Source organism: Echeneis naucrates, chromosome 14 (genome assembly GCF_900963305.1).
Source record: "Echeneis naucrates chromosome 14, fEcheNa1.1, whole genome shotgun sequence".
Classification (NCBI taxonomy): Eukaryota; Metazoa; Chordata; class Actinopteri; order Carangiformes; family Echeneidae; genus Echeneis; species Echeneis naucrates.
Window position 1 is genome coordinate 9498588 of NC_042524.1, and position 19908 is coordinate 9518495.

General features: G+C 42.7%; 1 protein-coding gene across 2 annotated transcripts in view; it reads left to right on the forward strand.

Annotated features, from left to right (window-relative positions):
- Window positions 1-256: 256 nt before the first annotated feature.
- jade2 (jade family PHD finger 2) overlaps window positions 257-19908 on the forward strand; it is a 157321-nt gene continuing 137669 nt past the window's right edge. The window contains exon 1 of one of the 2 annotated variants that reach the window (XM_029519684.1): window positions 257-911. The gene's annotated coding sequence lies outside the window, so the exon portion shown is untranslated. The remainder of the gene's footprint in view (window positions 912-19908) is intronic. The other variant, XM_029519683.1, reaches the window with a different exon arrangement.

Sequence of the window (19908 nt, forward strand, 5' to 3'; positions counted from 1 at the left end):
TGGGAGGAACGGTAGCAAGACTAGACCCGCCTGTGCATTTGTGCAGAGCAGGGTGTGTGTGTGCACGTACACCGGGCAGAGGAGCGGGAGCAGCCGAGGAGAGCTCACTGTTTGATTCCTGAAGGAGGGGACGTTGCGAAACCGGCTTGCGATCTTTTCTGACTCATCGTTTGGAAATAAAGCATCCTTTTCCTCCTCTTTTTTTTTTTTTTTTTTAACCCCTTGACTCCCCGTTCTCCTGCTTCCCCCCGTCCCCCACCCCCCCTCACCTCCTCCTCCTCCTCCCCCCCCCTCCACTGGCACCACAGTCGGGTTTTTCACACCACGTTTGGGGCTTTTTGCAAAATGCGACATGCCTTCCTGTGAGCGCTGAGCGGTGCGCACCTCTCAGCCTGCTGCACGCTGAACGGCGGCAGGAACCGGAGGCAGCTCCGCCGACCTACAACCACCGCGTATGTTGTTGTTGTTGTTGTTGTTGTTGTTGTTGTGTACTTGCGAAGGCTGCAACTTAGTCCGGCTGTCACTTTGAGGGATTTTTTTTTTTTTTTTTTTATTTTTTAAATTCCGGATTTGGACTCGGTGGTCGGCGTCCTCGGAGCTGACGCGCTGTCAACGCGCACCAGCAGCAGAAGCAGCAGCGGCGGCGGCGGCGGCGGCACCGGGAAGGGAAGCGGAGGGGAAGGGAGGGGAAGGGACAGTCCTGTCACCCAACGTGGATCCACACTCCGGAGGGGCTGTTTAGCTGCACCGCTAGCAGCCTGCCAGGGCACCGAGTGGGCAAACCGAACTAGCGCTAAACCCTCCACTGTGAAACTACATGTGCCCGGTTCCCAATGATCTCCTAATCTCTGGGAATCGGCCGCCGTCCAGGACCGAGGACGTCTCTGCACCCGAAGCCGACTGCGATCAAGGTAAATAATAATAATAAAAAATAAACAAATCCATAGAAACAGCACCAATGTATACAAACGGGTAGAAAAGTGGGAGTGTTGCAGGACCGCTCAAGTCCACCAGTGCTACATCCAGTGCTAGGCTAGCAGCGGCTGGGTACGCACTTTTTTGCAGCGGGCTTGTCAGTCACAGTTGGCGGCGAGAGCTCCGAGCGGTGTCGGTACCGTGAACGGAGCATGTGGGTCCAACAGCGAAGAGGTGGTGGTGGTGGGGAGGGGGGGGGTTGTGCGTTTAATAATGTGTTGCAAGAAAATAAGGGACAAATAACCCCGTTGCATTCACAGAGATGAAATGAACAGGGTAAACTTGGCCATGTTGTGCTTCAAACGCAACATGAACGCCCCCGCCCCCCCGGTGGGAATCAAGTGTGCGAGCGGGTAGTTGGAGACAGTCCAAGTCCACGTTATTTTTTGCGCGTAATTGCAACAAATAGGCTAATTTTTGCAGCACTGTAGCGAGGAATGTGAGTTTTAACACACACACACACGCATGGGGGTGAGGGGGTGCTAAGGGAGATGAAGTTATGTAGAGCAGCAGGTCTGGGGGCAAAGGGTGGTGGCACCAAACGCCCACAGTCCTCGGATGATTTGCAGGTTCCTTCACTCCTTGGTAGAAGGAGGGGGGAGAGAGAGAGAGAGAGGAAACCAAGGGGGGCAGCAGTGCTTTTAGGAAGGCTGAGCACGCAACCACACACATACACACGTCAAGGAATTAGAGCAACTCCTCTCTGCCTCCTTCACCCACTCCTCCTCCTCCTCCTCCTCCTGCTGCTGCTGCTGCTTCGTGCTGTGCAGATCTAGCTGGCTTTGGGAGAGGGGTGGTGGTGGCGGCTGTTGTTTACCTCATCTAAGTCAGAGTGCTATCTGTATCCCTGAGTGTGGCTGTCTCATCCCTCTCTGCAAGAAAAACACAAACAAAACAACAACAACAACAACACGACTTCACATGTGGATGCAGGTGCAGATGTTGGCAGTCAGATATGAGCAGGATTAATGGGATGTGAGTGGGGCATTTGACTCTGGTGTGATTTTCAGCGGCGCTTTGTGGCCGTGTATTCCACATAATTGCCCGGACAACCTGTGAAGAATATTATGTCTGCCTGTCAGTGCTGATCATTAATGGATGGAGGAATTTCTCCTGATTTTTTGGGATTAATTTTCTGATGGTGCGTGAGAGACTGAACTGGCTCGAGCCTTGAATCAATTAAGCTTGAATCATCTAGGGCCTTGTTAAATGTTCCCGGTTGTGACAGCACACCCACAATCCCCCTCCCCTCTTACCACACACACACACACACACACACATCTCTTCATCATCACAATCACGCACAAGCTTGGCTTGTGCACACATATCAGCAACCCTCACAGTGCCTCACTCTAAACACATATTCAAGTACAGATGCACGTACTGTGCTCTTCAAACTCTCGCACACAGGCACAAACACACTTACACACAACCCTCCTCCCGCTGGGTATGAAACCGGAGATGAGTCATGGTGTGTGGGGGCATAACAACTCTGTCTCTGTCCCTCTATCCCCTTCTCTGTCTTTCACATCTTTCCTGATGCAGTGCTATCTTGTTTTCACTCACCCTCTCTCTCCCTCCCCTCCCTCAAGCCTCTCCTCTCCTCTCTCGCCCAGAGACAGTGCTTGTTTACAAGGTAGAAGAACAGGGATGGGAGCTGTTTGCATCAGTTTTTTTATGGCAGCCTTCAAGTCAATCATCCGTGTTTCAGTCCCTACTTCCTCATCCATCCCTTTATCTCGTCCATCTTTCCGTTTCCCTTCCATCTATCCACAGCTCAGTTCCTCTCCAAGCCTTAATATATCAACTCATGGTTTTTCTCCCTCATCACCTCTTCATCAAGATTTTTACTGTGAGCTCTCTCATCATGTGGACGGACAGTCAGAGGAAGCGAATATGTGTGTCCATAGGCATCAGCTCTCCCTGTACAGTATGTCATGTGAAACTTGAGCATGCAGACCTTTTAAGCCTCAAATGTGTACACACACACACGTGTATGTGTGAGTGGGGGTGTATGCTAGTGCGTGTGTGCGTATTTGTGTCTGCTGCGTTAAGCGCTGAGCTCCGATTGGTTGGAAAAGGGGGTAAGGACCCCCACGTGGTTTGTTGTATTGCATTAGCAGCTACGTAGTGAAGGGGAGGAGGGGTGATGTTCATGAATGGCCCACTGACGTCACATAAACTGTTCCCTCAGTCCCATACTCACACACACACTTATGTAAAATGTGCACAAGTGTGCACATTCTACACACATTACCGTTGTAGCCTTCAGAGAAAGTGTGTGCGCGATTCAGTCATACTTGTCAGATAAGAAGGATAGGAACCAAGTAAGCTGAGGGATTTGTGCGTGGGTGTTTCTGTGTGTGTATATGTGTGTGTGTGTCTATGTGTGTAGCTGCCTGGAGGCGTGTTGGCTAGCTGTCATGTCACTAGCTCTTTACTGTGCTCAGCTCTGCTTACTAAATAACTAACCACCATGTTGGCCACGAGGGTATTACTCGTAGCTGACTACTCACCGATTTGTGTGTGTTGTTGTTGGCGAGTAGTTCCTGGATGTGGTTGCTTTGCTCCTGGGTGTAAAGAGCCAAATGGGATTTCTGATATTGATTCTAATGATTTATACTTGTAGACTGTAAAGAGGCAGTATAAGTATCAAAATATTTTACTAGATTTTATCGCGTTGGTTAAAAGACATTATGGTCATTTATTACGTTTACATGCATCGTCAGATAAGTGTAATGTTGGGGTGCCCCCCCCACCACCACCACTGTGACTCAGCCTTGTTAGTTAAGGATAATTGCAAAGTACGCACACCTGCACAAATCACCAAGGAGGAAGGAAGTGGTACACATATCTCACGGTAACATTTCTGCAGGAGTAATTGGAATGTGCTTCATTGCTCACCGGTCCCTTGCTGACTGAGTAAGAGCAGGGAACGTTGTGGCAGAGCAGATGGTTTTTCAGATAAAATTAATGATCCTTTTTTTTGTCATAGTTCACAATGAAGTCTATGTTGTTATCACTAAGTTGACAGTCATGTCATCAGAGCATATATTACCAAGGTTATATTTCATGTCTTTGGTACTTATTTCAAATATTGTCATTTCCTCTTACCAAAAGAGAGAACCACAGCGATTCTCTGGTAAAACCCTTGACATTCAATAAATGATTAAACATGATATTATCCTTAAAAATGTAAAATGTTAATTTTTAATCTAGAGCACTTGCTATACATATGCTTGATTCTGGTTTATATTATGATGTGTGTTCTTTTTATTATTGGGAATAAAATATCTCTCTGGAACATTAATAGATGAGAGCTAAGTTGAAAGAGTGAAAAAAGTTATAACTTGTGGATAGAAGATCTAAAAATTTTGCATTGTGGAAAATTTTACTTATATGATCGACCTGTCAGGTCTCTGAGCAGATTGAACAGATTTCCTCATTAAATATTTCAGTTCATGTATATACGTAAGAACACGTTTTACACACACCATGGACAACACCACATGCACAATAAAATAAAGATAAACGGGTAGTTAAAAAGCTAGCCTGCCAACTGCAGCTACATTCAAATAAAAGATAGAGCAACAACCTCCACCCATAACACATAAAACTGGATGTTATTGGGATGAAATTTTACAGCTTCAGCTTTGATGGAAACCACTTATGTTGAAATGTCAGCTGAATGTTTAGAGAAATGTTTTCGGTTAGTGTTTGTTACTGCTGTGAGTCTGATAATCATTAGGCCGGCTGTGATTGGATGATTGACCGGTCCAAGGGAAGTTATCGGCAGCTGTTTTGATAGTTGATCAAAAGACTCACCTTGAATCAAAATGTCTGAATTTTCTGATTCAGCTGGCCAGACACGAAAGTTTTAAGGTTTCCTTTATCTTGTACGATAACAAAAGAAATGTCATGTTATGCAGTTTATTAAGAAAGATGTTTGATTCAACTTTGAACTTGGAGAGCCCTTCCTAACCCTTTTCCAACCAATTAATGAATCAGCAAATGCGTTAACAGAAGAAATAGTAATTACTTGCAGTTCTAATGATGATAAAACTCCACATAATGAAATAAATGTTTTTTTTATCCACAGCTTTACTTTGCTAGCTGCTCAACCTGAAGTCTTTCATCATTCTCCCCCTTTTTCAAAGCCACGCACAAAACCTGATCCAACTGGAAAACACCTGAGACCATCATTTTCTTTGAATGACATGGCTGTTTGAATCAGTCAATTTCGTGAGCTAATTTTGTGTCGTCTTACTTTCCAAATCGTGTTCAAGCATAATTAGGGCTCCAGTTTGGCTGGGTGAAACGGAAAACAGTAAGAGTTTGTTTCTGTATCTTTATATGGAAAGATCATATGTTAGGTTGTCTAGTTGATCCATTACAATGAACCACCGGGGACTCATGAAGTAACAACTGGCATTTTCATTCCAAGTAATGCATAAATCAGTTTGCAAGTTAATCTTGTTTTAACAGTAACACCACCACCAGTACCGCTATAAAATACATGATTACAGGCTAGTTGCTGAAAAGTGTCTCGCATACAAAAGTTGCAGAAATTGGATTATTTATTGAAATTTTTTATTGTCCATTATATAGTCTTTTTTCTGCCTGCTTGCTAACTCCCACCCTTCTTTCAGGAAAAAATAGAAAGTCTGAAGGCAGTAAGCACATTGATGGACAGGCTGACAGATGCTGCCTGAACTCCTGATGGGAAGAGTTTCAGGAGTGTTTGTGTGTCTGTGTGTGTTTATGGGGAGAGAGTGGGCAAGTAAACAACAGACAGAAACAGTATGTCAGACCTTCCTTTACTGTTTGAACACCTGGTGATCCAGTATGGAAATATGCTTTTGACTCACTGTGCCATCCTTGAAGATTTTATTTGTTCCCAGAATGTATTGAAAGAAAGGCCGGAGACTGGCGCTGAAGAGAGAAGAAATGGGCGAGGTTATCTTCACTTTTGTCAGATTGAAAATGCCAGCTCAGTGAGGTTTTAAGACATGGACAAAAACTTTGACCAAGTTTTTAAATAGACAAAAAAAAGAGAATTAATACAATCTGAAAAGGCCGGTTTGGAGAGGTAGAAGGAGGAAGTACAGTGGTGTTGGCTTGTGGAAGGGTGGTAGTCGAGCAGAGGTGAAATGTAACAAAGGTGAAGATAGCAGGGACACGAAGGAGGGAGGGATGTGACATGGGGAGGGCAGGATGAAAGATGACAGGATGGTTGGAAGAGGGGAGGCACAGATAGCTCAACAGGGAGGCAGTAGTCGGGGTTGCGGGGAGTGAAGGGCAGAGTGTCCATCCTCCATCTCTGTCCTTTTCATCCCTTCTTCACTCCCTTCGAGGAGCTAATGAACTCCTGATGTCTGTGGAGATGGGGAGCGATAGATCATTTCTCCATCTCTCTCTAGCTTTCTTTTGCTCACCCATCCTCCCCCCCCCCACCTGTCCTCCTCCTGGGTTTTTGGCAGGGCCCCAGTCTCGCTGGCTCAGACTCACCTCCTTCATTGTTTGTCAGCAGATTTCAGGAGACGGAGCGGGAGGCTTAGTTAGAAAATTATTTGGACCTCTGCCTCTTCCCTCTTGTTTTCTTTTTATTTTCATTCCCTTTCTCTCTCTCTCTCTATTTTCTTCGCTCACATTCCTGCTCCCATAATGCAGCGGCAGCAGCGCCACTATCAATAAATATTTTGTTAATGTTCTGGTGGCTGGAGCCAGCAAGGTGATAAAGGAAATCTATTTGATTTCTTTTGCTCGTTTGTTTGACCTGACACCTCTTCGGTTTCTGTGCATATTAGTGTGCCCATATTGTGTTGGGATGTAGCTTTGGAGTTTCTAACATAATTCCTTCATTTTCTTTCTGTCTGTTTCACTCCTTCAGTTGTATTTCTATACTTTATTTCTATACTATACTCCATCCTGCCCTTCCTCCCTTTTTCCTTAATTTCTTCCAAAAGTTTCTCTTGCAACTGTTTTTCTATCAACAAACTCTATTACACTATTGTAAAATATTTTCCTCGACAAATTCGAATTGACACATTGGGAAAATCATTAACATTTACAATTTACAAACTTATTCAGTGGAAATTCAAAGCTAGCATCAGCAGAATTTATGGTTTTATTTGTGTGTTTAGCAGCTGCAAGGACCAAAGATAATAAAAAAAGGTCTCTCTACCCATGACCACACTGACAAATGAAGTAGTCTTTCACATTTTTGTGATTGATCACAAAATAACAGTGGTTAAACAAGACTTATAGAGGAGGGATGGCATCAGAGCTGTAATTTTCTCATCCTCCCAAAGTCTGAGCCATTAACCAGCTGTAGGGCTGGCAACATAAGGATTTGTACACTCATTATGAAAAAAAGGCTGTTATTATTTACAAGTTTTGTTATTGGATTGGCCAGATTTTAAGTTTGTGATTGTGAAACAATATTTTAATTAAAAATACTGATGTTGACACATTTTCAGCGTTGATGATGCAGACTAATTGTATATAGCCTTATTTTCAATGTTGACTCACTATGTCTGAAGGCAGAACAGCTATAATTAAACGTGTTATGAAAAGCCTCTTGTTTTAAAGTTACAAAAGTGAAATAAATGAAGATTGTAGTAACTATGTGAGGGGACAGCCTTCAGCCTACTTATTCCTGAAGTGCTTAAATATTTTTCATTGTGGCTATAAAATTGAAGACTGGGCGTCAAATTTCACATATTTTTTTATAACATTTTTGTGATTAATGAGCAATCACAAAGGTGAAACAAAAATAATTCTCTTAAAAGATTTTGAATGTGGTCATATTTGACTTCTGGCAACATTTTACCAGGAACTATCACTGCAGATTCATTTTACATGCACTTGATGCCCAGTGTTCAGCAATGGTTATGCACTGAGCTAAAAAAAGCTATTTTGATTAAATGATTTCATTATTTGAACAGAGGTGAGACTGAATGAGAATGAGAGGCTTCCTGAATGAAATGTCAACATAAATACCACCAAAACAAAACCCATATGAATGTGTTTAAGCCAAAAAACTTAAAATAATAATGACTTAAACCAAACAAAAAAGTTTTTAAAAGTTACTACCAAGCCATCTCCATCTACCTCAAGATGATTCATGTTTGGATTCCTGTCTTTTGTTTTCTTCGCTCCCTCAAGGACCAAGTTAAGCATTGTTAGCGTTACTCATTTAAAGCACGCTACAGGTAACAGGGAGCAATTTCTTTCTGTGTTTTTGTTATTTCAGACTTCACTTAGTGAGGTTTTGCTCCCCTAAGAGCAATACCAGAAAACTAATTTACCTTACAGAGACAACAGTCCTCTGTACTTGACATGAGGAGTAGGATTCCATCCATCCAGCAGATCCCTGCGGAGTGTTCAGCGGGGAGGCCATGGGATGGTGGGGGGGTGGCTGATGGGAATGGCAATGGTGATATCAGCATCACAGAGTGACTCATGACTGCTCTTAAGTGGCTCTGAGCTTTCCAGTCAGTCAGATTGTGTGTGTGTGTGTGTGTGTGTGTGAGCTTGTGAGCACATCATTAAAGTTGGCTGGCTGAGAAGTTAAGCTCCACAGTATGCTGTGGTTTTTTTGTGGTTTTCCACCTTGTGCTGGTTCACAACAACTCAAGTTAATAAATGTATTTAATCGACAGCCTGGAATTGAAGGTCTTTATTTAGCTTTCCTTTGAGATATTGAACTTGTTTCTCAAATATCCTGAAACCGGAGTGCAATTACCTCATTCCAGCAAGGGCTCACCAAAGTTATTACAGTCCATCCTGGGGGGATGTGGAAGTGTGTGTACCAAATGTCACGGCAGTCCACCCAGTAGTTGTTCAGATGTTTCACTGAAAATGTCAACACGCTGAAGGTACAAGAGGAAGTCAATTGATGAGATAACGCTGAAGTCAGTAGGTGTTGTCTTAGTCTGTATGTGACAGTTTTTTTTAAATTGCTGAACTATTTCCATTGGTAGACTAACAAACTGCCAGGAACTGAGAAAACAAGTAAATCTCATGTTGGAATTTTTTTATTATTTTTGATGAATATCTTCTGATCAGCCAATTATTCCGATTATTGACTGCTAATTTAAACTCATTTTAAAACTTAACGTTGCACTGTAACTGAACTGATGTGTAATTATTGCTTTAAAGCTGTCAACATTTTTAAGTTGGCCTGCAGCGTAGAATAGTTTTCAGCGTCCTGTTACTGTACCACGATGCCACTTACCTGCATTTTGAGCATTTTCCTGTCAGATAAATGACTGATGGGAAAAACTCACTGGATATCAACCTTATCCCAAACTATAAGGCTTCATATAGACAACACACCACAAACATCAACCTGTCCTCTTGAGATGACAAACTGTTGAAAGATGGATTCATTCCAATTTTATCTATATACCAAGCAAGAAGGATATATATGTGTCTGTGTGTGTGTGTGTGTGTGTGTGTGTGTGTGTGTGTGTGTGTGTGTTTCTAGCTTTCATATTTGCCTTCTGAGTAGGTCGCTTGCTGTCTTCCTACTTGCACACCTGTTAGCATGGGCTGTTTGATGTGTATGATGTGTGTCAGATCAGTTTTTTCTTTTTTCTTAGCAAGCACATGTTTCATTACTCTGTGTGTGTGTGTGTGTGTGTGTGTGTGTGTGTGTGTGTTTGTTTGATGTTAAATACTTGATACATGACATCACAGTAGGTACACACACAAATTCAAACATGCGCCCCCCGCATCCTGGCATTTTGATTCTTTCGACTCATTCATAATAGGTGGCCTATTTCTTCATTTGGATTCTCCCTCTCCTGCCCCCCCCTTCCCAGTCCATTTTCTTTCTGCCTCTGTCTTTTCTCTCCCTGGTCTCTGAGCCTCACTTTATAAATCTTCGTGATTCTTTTCCATGGTGCTCTTTCCCTCTTTACCTGTCAAACTCGTCTGTGTAAATCTCTCTCTTTTGCCTACCTTCTCTCTAGTGGCTCTTTCCAAAAATAGCTGTGTGTGTGTGTGTGTGTGTGTGTGTGTGTGTGTGTGTGTGTGTGTGTCTATGTGTGGAAGATGAGTTGGGGAGGAGAGTGAAGGAAAGGGAGTGAAAATAGACTTGGACGTGTGTGTGTCTGTGTTGCAGTCTTCCCTGTATGCCTTCTAGCTGTTGCTGTCTGACTAGTACACACATTAACACTGCGCAAGGAAGTCTCACACACACACACACACACACACCCTGTTGTTTTCCTTCCCATGAAAAAGAAGAAATATTCAGTGTTAGTGGGTTGAGTGTAAACAGGGAGGAAGGAAGCGGGGCGTGTAGTGACAGCAGACTGAAGGAGATGGAAGGAAACAGTGATGGGCAGGTGACTGCAGGATGCAGAGAGGAGCAGTGAGGAGATGTGGTGAAAGAACAGAGATGATAACAGGTTGAAGGTGGAAAAGTGACTGACGGGAAGAAAGAAAGTGGAGGGAGAGCAGCACTGTATTTTCCTGGGTTGGCTGTTGCCAAAGGCTTTTAAGACATTTGGTTCCCCAGGGGGAGCCATTCCTGTCCAATCAGCACACACACATCCCAGAGGATCATAAGAAAAAGGAGACAAACATGGGAACGTGTGTATGGACAATAAATGCACCAATATCCAAACCTCCGTCCTGGATGAACAAGAACACTCACACAGAGGCAGCACTGCCTCAGAGAGATGGCTTGTTATGAAGCAATTTATATGCAAGGATTCTTTATCAAACTGACTGACCTCTGGCTCCTCAAGGAGCTCTAAGCACCGGCCAACTCTGTGTGTGTGTGTGTGTGTGTGTGCGCTGTTTGGCAAACAGCTTCACTTCCTTAGATGGTTGTTGATGGCTGTGTCATTTTAATGTGTGTGCAAGCACCTGCAACATCTGCACTATTGATATCCGTTTCATATGCTTGTTGTATTTTATATGGCAAAAAATTTTATATATCTCAATCTGCCTGTGTGTGTGCATGTGTGTATGTACCCAGATGTTCCAGCAGTATTTTGATGTCTGTTTACTGTTGATGGATCTGTCTGCTTCTGTTGACAGCCAGACTACCTACTCATCTCAAAAGAGGTGTGTGTGTGTGTGTGTGTGTGTGTGTATATAGATTATGGATGCTCGTTAACCAGCCATTAACCGTTAACTGACAGGATTAAAATGTAGACTAGATGAGTGTCTGTAAAGTGGACTGGACTGATCTGGAGTGTCTGAACAGTGAGTGAGACAAATGAGCAAACACACACACAGAGCAGAAGCCTCCACTGGCAGAGGTAAGCTCACTGTCTGTTTCCCTTCATTGCTGAAATAGAAACAATGCCCCGGTGATCTAAGAACCTATAAAATTATCTCCACCATAAATTAATTCCCGCGTTATAAAGATCAGCTCTATATGTGATTAAGAAAAAGAGCAGAATCCCCTCTTGACCCACACCAATATGATGTGAACAGCCAGATTACAGCTCAGGCAACAAGTCAGACTGGCATTAAACCCCAAATAAAATCCAGACTCCGGACCGACCTCAGTCTTCATTATAATGGATGGCTTGACTCCTGCTTTTCATCTCAATTGGTTTAGTCTGAAAAACAGACAAACCTGCAGGAGAAAATACCTGCTCAGATGGTGCTGATGTTGTAACTGTTTAACACTGAAAGTGTATGCATGTCTTTTTATGGTTGTGTGTCTTAGCTGTTCATCTGCTTATTTTTAGGATTGAGCATTAGGTTTAGGTTAGGCTAAGGTTCTAGGAAGTAATATGAATGGAGCAAGGTGTGTGTGTGTGTGTGTGTGTGTGTGTGTGTGTGTGTGTGTGTGTGTGTGTGTGTGTGTGTGTGTGTGTGTGTGTGTGTGTGTGTGTGTGTGTGTGTGTGTGTGTGTGTGTGTGTGTGTGTGTTGCCTGCTGGGCCAGTGCAGCTACAGCCTCTTAATAATACATCACCATCATGGCATCTATTGTTGTGTGCTGACCCTAAGTGCTGCAAAGTGCTGCAAAAAGCAACCGACCCACAGCAGTGTGTCTGCTGAAGTGAATGCACTGTCATGTCTCAGGCTGGCTGAGGCAGGGACAGACAGAGAGACCGACTGCCAGCAGTGGGCTGAAATACTTGCAGGCAGACAAACAGATGGCAGGCAAAAGGGTAGATGAGCAGAAAGGCAAAGAGTCAAGTAGTCAGACAGACAGAAAGGCAGATGGCAAAGGCAGACAGAAGGATGGACAAAATGACAAATGGGACGCAGCCAGTCGGCTGGATGTGGAAGATAGAAGGAAGACAGAAAATATATCCTGTGTCCCTCGTTTCTGATTGAACCGATTTATTAACTTGAATTATCTCTGACATACTGTTGCAAATATATGTTTCACTGTACATGATCAATAATGAATAAAACAGCCATGATGAAATCTGCAGCCAGTTCACTGCTGAAACATTAGCTGATTAATGAATGTATGCTTCAGAATTAATCTCCTGCTGATAAACAATTAATTTCCAGTTAATCACGTTGGGCCGCCAAACTTTGTCTCATTTGAGTCCTTTTAATGTGAGCACTTATTACATTTCTGTTTTATATTCTTGTTAATGGAATATCTTTTGTACATTTTATAGATCAAATGATGAATGGATTAACAGGAAGCATAACTTGGAAACTAATCGGCAAGGAAAATCACTTTTGCAGCCCCTGCTGCTAATGCACAAGGCGTCTGGCAGGGCTTTGTCTTAACATCAGTGAGTTTTGCAAAGTAAATATCACAGGGAACTGGCTTAGATTGCCAGAGAAAGTGACACAATTAAGAGAAAATCTGAAGAAATAAAAAGATTGCAGTACCAGTCATACTGTTTGATTGATAGGTTTAGTCTGACTGAAGTGCAGCTCTTTCCAACACATTTATTCTCCCCTTTGGTAGATATGGTGCTGTCAAGATGTTCGAAAACCAAACACTGCTTTTTTTTTATGACACTTCATCTGCAGTGGCATCTGCTGTCTTGAAAATGACACTGATGAAGCTTGGAGTGGCTTCACCCATGGAGCTGAGATGATGAGCTCGTTTCTCACTCTGACATGTACACAAGTTGGTCAGTAATGCTCTCCAGCATGTGCACATGTGTTCCGAGCATTTCTGAAGTTTTGCTCGCTGATCTTTTCAACTCATTTATAATTTAATAATAACAATAAAAAAAATAATAAAATCTCTAACAGCTTTCAGGGTGTGACATTTCTCCATGTGTAAACCATCTTGGTAGTTGAGTATTTGAAGACTGTGCTGCTGTAGAGGTAGAACAGGTCATCAGCCAATCACTTAAGTCCATTTGGCATGAAGTCAGACTCAAATAAACAGTGCTGATGATGATGCTGCTGGGACTGGTTGATATGAAGAGCCGTTGTGTTCCTCTGTTGGATTTTGGCCATGAATATCTAAAATGAATGCTTTTATTGTTGAAGTAGATTTTGTGACTTAATCACAGTTAACTTGGGTCACTATGGGGGATTCACAGGTGCAGCTTCCTTCGCTCGACTTCTCACCCGTGTAAATAAGCAAACCTAAAACAAAGAAAGGCTCCAGAGTGGGAATACGATGTTGTACACATGCTGAGTGCGAGCACACCCTGAAAACACTACCACTATTTGAGCATTAACAGCTGCTTTTAACACACTCCTCTGACATGCAAACTGTGTTTCTGTACTCAAACCCAGCCCCCTTTAGTAGTTAGGGTGTGGGGGGAGTGTTACAGATGCTGTGACCTGGTAAAGAAGCTGATGCTTGATTTCTTTTCCGCCTGCAGTTTGGTGTCCAGATACAGCTGTTTTCTCTGGCCCGATGTGCTGAATTTTTAAGGGAATAGTTTGCCTTTACATGCTCAGTCAGTCTTGACAGTGTCATGGTCAGCCAATTAATTAGCTCCCCAAGGCAACTTGGCTTTCCCAGCATGCATTAGTCAACCTTCTCACTGTTTGTTTTATTGTAAATGTCCGAGCCTGACAGTAAACGATCCACCAAATATGTGGCTTATACAGGCATTAAATTGAGACCTGCAGGTGGCCGCCTAAACCTAAGCCAACCTGTGTAGTCTGAGCCAGGTTTGCGTTTTCTATATCTCCTGCTTTCTTACAGTGTTGCCTCTGCAGGAAAGTTGGTCATTGATTGATGACATAAAGTTTGAAAGAATTTCCTAAGCGTTGACTCATTTCTTTGAGTGGCCATATTTCATATATCTTTAATAGTTGGCAAGACTGTAAAATTATTTTCTCCCAGCAACCATTGCTGCAACATCAGTGTTGACTGAGAGGGAGGTCAACAGGACAGATGTATCGCTCGCTGCAAGCTGACAGGACCCCTGACTTCAGGTCCAATCAATGAAGGAAATTAAATAAAAAGCCTGTTCTATGTGCTTATTTAGGTTTGTCTCTGTGTGGAGGTAATAAAGCTGGTTTGTGGTCTAATTAAATGGACAATTTAATGCCTGATTGACACAGTTAACAATCTGCATTATTAATACAACAAGTCATACAAAAGTTCAAACCCCTTCCACAGCCCTCGCCCACCAACACAGGTGTTTTCAATCACGCGGTGGGATTATTCTCAGGACTGGGTGTGCGCAGACTTGGCTTGATGGATATCTCCCTTCGCGCCCGTTTGTTTCGTTTCCCCCCTTTGGGGTGGGGCAGTTTTCCCTCGTAGCCCCGCCCACTTAACCTTACTGTCAGTGTAATGAGATGGAGTAATTGAAAACACTTGTGGGGGTGTGCTGGGCCTACACCAGAGAGACGGATATGACATGCGATTATTTAACTCTCAAGGATTCATTTGGAATAAAGCAAACCAGAGATTGTGTTCACTAGTCGAAGTAAAGCTGATGGCTGATGTTTACGCCATTGTCTGTGTCGTCATGTTGTCAGTTGCCTTTCACTGTCCCGACAGCTATTTAATGTTGTGTGTGTGTGTGTGTGTGTTTGAAGTCAGTAATGTGTGTATGTATGAACAGGTTTTACTTGTCTGTTTGCCTGATTGTGTTATATTTACCACAGTGCAACAATCACACATCAAGGAGGGCTTGGTGGTTTTCTGCCTATAGCTGAGCAATATAACACATGACATTAAACATCTTTATATTTGCACTGTAGGCTCCACCGATCAAACTTATATATTAACAGGGAAAAGATGGGGAAAAGGCTAATTATTAAAATGAATGAGCACATTAGGGAAACTGCTTGGTGTAATATAGCGTGAAGATTTGAAGAACAGGTTTAAAGGTGCTTCAGGTTGGCTTGCATGTTGAACACGCCTGCTTATTTTCTAATATATGGTTGTATATGCAGAATGTAGTGCACATTTTGCTGAAATATAATAATATAATAAAAGAAGCTTGATTTTTGTCCATCCGTCCTGCTGCCCCTCCTTGACTACACTTTTTTAACCTCATATAGTCTGCTGTCTGGATACTTCCTCCTGTCTAACCATCATCTGTCTGTCTGTCTGTCTGTCTTCATCTTTTGGTATATCACTCTTTTTTTTTTTTTTTTTTGGAAATCTCTGACTGATGGTCCCTATTTCCACACTCCTGTATTGATCTTTGAATCTCTGATTGTTTTTTTTCCAGCCTTCCTCCTCTCCTTCTGCTTGTTTCTGAACTTCATTTTTTCCTCCATTTAGCCAGGAGACCTATTATTTATATGTCAGAAATGTCAAACTGCACCAGAACCACATCATTTAACGATATGGTTCCATTTCATTCTGCCTGATCGTGTTCTCTCCTTTGTACAATTTAATTGACTCTGGCACGTGGTTGCCTACAGCTATTGTCCTGCTGAAGCTCTGACAAAGTGCAGGTCTCCACAGTGCTGGTACTACACAAGATTGTAAGGGCTTCAAACAATAATTCACATCTCCACCACTAAAATAATTGGTTGGTCTATAAAATAAATAGAAAATATTAGATAAGTGTGTGATTGTATAGTTTCCTAGAAACCCAGCTTTCTTCACTGAAATGGTAAAAACTCACGTTGAAGGGGTTGAAATCTCATTTTTCATTGAGACATTGAACTGTAAGTAATAAAAGGAAACTTGCCTCTTTTTGCTGAAGAATTTTGTATAAAGTAGAACATGTTTTCCTCTCAGTGACTGGGTACTCCAGTACTTATTTCATCTTTAAGTGCAACACATTATACTAAAATGGTGGAAAAACTCAATACGATGCAGTGCAATCCTCGGATTCTAAAAACGAACAAACCGCCACCACACCGTAAGTCATACTGGCTACTGCAGAAAGCTTTGTAGATGTTATCATGGTCTCATCATTTTACTGGACCCCTGGCAGACTCTGCACAGTGAGTTTAATTTGCTGCCATCAAAGGCTGGGTTTTAGCTCTCTGGAGGTGGCGCACACTGATTCATTTGCCCTTTCATTCAATCAGCTGTTGGCTTTTGAGACTAACCGTGATTTGGCCTCTTACTACCTGTGGTGTGTGGTTTCTGGCTTCTTTCCTGTTGCTGCTTTGTCTGATTGGTGAGAGGCACAATAACAGCGTTGGCTTTAGCCCGTGGACTTTTGTTTATTTATGTATGTATTGTATGTATGTTGTACTGTGCCAACTGACATTATTGGTCATCATTGTATTCCTGTGTTTACTTTCTTAAAGCCAAAGTGCTCTGCTGGAACATTGACGATTTACACTACTCTTAATGTTCTGCCTAAGATTTGATTTTATTTTGGATGTAGATCACAAAGTCAGGAAGTCATTCCGTCCAAAACAATAAATCAAATATTTCAGCCTTAAGGGATCACCTAGTATGACTCAACTCACCACTCCCTTGGTTGCAGCCTCCCAGGTTTGCTGCATCAGTAAGTCCTGTTCCAGTATGTGGGACATCTGTGCTGACTCTCCAATGTTTTTTGAACACAATATCATACTGGATACTTCCCCGTGCTGTGTGCAAGTGGTAACTCACTGTAATGGTACCTGTTTTGAAGCCTTGAGTTTGTAAATTACCTTTTTTTTTTAACCACTAAAAAATTATATTTGGGGGCGGCTGCTTCTTCCGTAATGTAAGTTACCTGGGAAATGTTGTCATCACTAACACTGCTTTCTGCAGCAGTCCTTTCTGGTAGTGTTGTTCTTTTTCTCTGAGAAAACTCCACTTCAGATAATCCATTCACAGTCCATGTTGGTATAACTTCATATGTGTTGCCTTGCACATTGCAGAACAACTACAGATGTGGACTAACACTGCCTGCACTATAAAAGCACTCAATTTGCAGGAATTGCTGCAATTATTTGCCATACCCACACTGAAACTGAATGTGGGTAAATCAGAATCATAGCTCGAGAGATAGAAGGTGTTACAGCTGCTTGCTAAGAGTGCAGTCAAAGTGTTACAAGCTCTCTGTTTCTCTGTAGGTTTCTTTCTTTCTTTCTCCTCGTCTTTGTGTCTCTTTCTTTTTGTCCTCAGGAAGTAACCCAGTGCAGAACCAGGGTCTTATTCACTCTAGTGATTGAGATAAAGTTGTACATCAGTGAGTCTTGTCCGTCTGTGTTTGTCTCCTTTACCCACTCCATCTCTCCAGAGAACATGAAATATCTCAATCTCCAGTGTGGGCTCTGGTTCACTGGACTGATTGAGACAGGGGTCTGCGTACTACATGAGAGAGAGAGAGATGGAGCGGCATATAGTACACCTGGAAGCTAAGGGCGAGGATGAATTGGAAGGAAAAAGAAACATGTCAGTCGGAGAGAAAGAATAAGTGATGGCGAGATGGAGAAAGCAAACTCAGAGACTTTTCAGCAGTTGCAGGGCCGCAGCGGTCTCCCAAAGAGGAGGGGAGGGTGACTTTAATGAGATACAGTGACATTTCCAATTACCGTCAGTTCTTTCACCTTAAACACCCAGCGGTTCTCCCCTTACATTCACATTCAGCAATGCTGGGCTGCCACAAGGTGAACAAGTTAAATAGACTGTCCCGTCAGCTTAAAATCACAGATTCAGGCCCCGTGACGGCTGCGTGTCACAGAGACACTGAAACCTGGCCAGCAAAGGCTGCTAAATGTACCTGAGGCATATATCATTCAGGGAACATCCAGCAAATAAAGTTTTTCTTTCCCCAATTCAATTGCTAACAAATGGAATAGAGACACAAAATCATGTCAAAGCTCCACACAAATCACAATACAAATCACCCCACAAAAAGTAATTCTTCTGTATTTTGAAAAGTAGCTGGTAAGTTAAGGGAGGGGTACGGTACTCAGAGAAAATCGTTATAAGTCATTATAATACCCCTTTAGAGTGAATACAATCAAGTAAGGATCTAACTACTGCAGGGAGGTAGTACTTTTATCAGAACAGGCATACCGATGAACAGCTTTACTGCTAAAACACTCCGTGTGGCCCCAAAACTGCGACAGCTGCGCAACCAAAGTCAAATTTACTCCTCAGCTTGTGCCATAAAAACACACACACATATTCACACAGAATCACAGGAAGAATCATTTAGGGCAGTCTTCATATAACCGAGAATATGTTTCTGGATTGTCTGAATGTCAGCAGCTCACCTCAAACTCTATATATCACAATTAAAAATTCTCAGTTTTAGTTTGATGTAAAATCAGTCCTGGAATTTTATTATTTGCACGATTGTTTTTCCTTCTGTCCAAATTTATTCTGTGATATTTGTGCAGCAGGTCTTTTGTACTTAATGCTGACTGTGAGATCTGCATGTTGTCTGCAGTATAACCAATTACTGCTAACTGCTGTTTGGTGTGACATCATCACAGTGCGTATAAGTTTCCAGGTGTAGAGGTGCCAGTTAAGAAACAGCTGTTTCCCTTTGGATCCTTCCCTCCAATCGCATAAGCCATTTCCTGATTGGCTAGTGTTTCTATTCAAACACCCTTTTTTTCTAATTTGTTTGCGGAGATGGAAGCAGCTTACCAGACAAGGATAGTTTGGGCAGATGATCTTCACAGATCTTCTCTTTCTCTGTCTCAGACATTTGTTTTTATTGCATCTTGAAAGCATTCAAATACCTCAAGGATTTCAAAAACCTGCTTCAATATGCTGTGAGTTTCTATTTCTGATGCAACAAGTCAAAATGGTCACATTGATAGATGGAGTTTCAGGCGGTTGAAAATATGAAGAATAACCATCCATACCTTTTCCTGCAGGTATGACCACCAAGTATCAAGCGGGAGACACCTCACCTAAAAGTCTACGCTCAGCTAGTCGACTGCTTGGTTCAATCATAAACACAAATTCTTCTGTTTTTGTGTGATTTAACATCACATTTTGGACGGGGAAATAATGTGTGGCTGCTTTAAAATAACAAAGTCACTGATGTACTTAACCACTCTCCTCAAAGGGAAGAAGAAAAGGTAGAGCTAGACAGATGGGATGTGGAGGAGAGATGGGGAATGAAGAGAGCAAGGCTGCGGAAGTCAATATTGTACTTGACCTTACTCAACACACTGCCTGTGTCACTGTTATTGTAAGGCAGGGAAGACTTGGAAGGGATGAGGAGAAGAGATGAGAGGGAGACAGTATGATGGCAGGACTTGGGAATGGAAATGGTCAAAGTCAGTGAAGAAACGCTGTGTTTTTCTGTCAGCATAAATGTCAGAGTAGTTAAGTGTGCGGGGCAGGCGCGGAGGCTGGGGTGCTGGAGGAGCCCCATATAAGACAGGGAATACCGGATTTTACGGCCACATAAATCTTGTCCTTCACACTGAAGCTTGTAACCCACCTCCTCCTCTATTGGCTTTCCTGTCTCAGTCTGGCAGGGCGCTACAACCTCCTTTTGACTTCTTGACTTTATTTGCCACTGCCTCTTTTGCCTCATTTCTCCCTCTTTCAGGCTCTTGACCCCTGCCCTCCTTTTTCCTTAGTGACTCTATATATTTTGTTCATTTGCCACTCATTATACTAGGACAAGAGAGTAAACAAT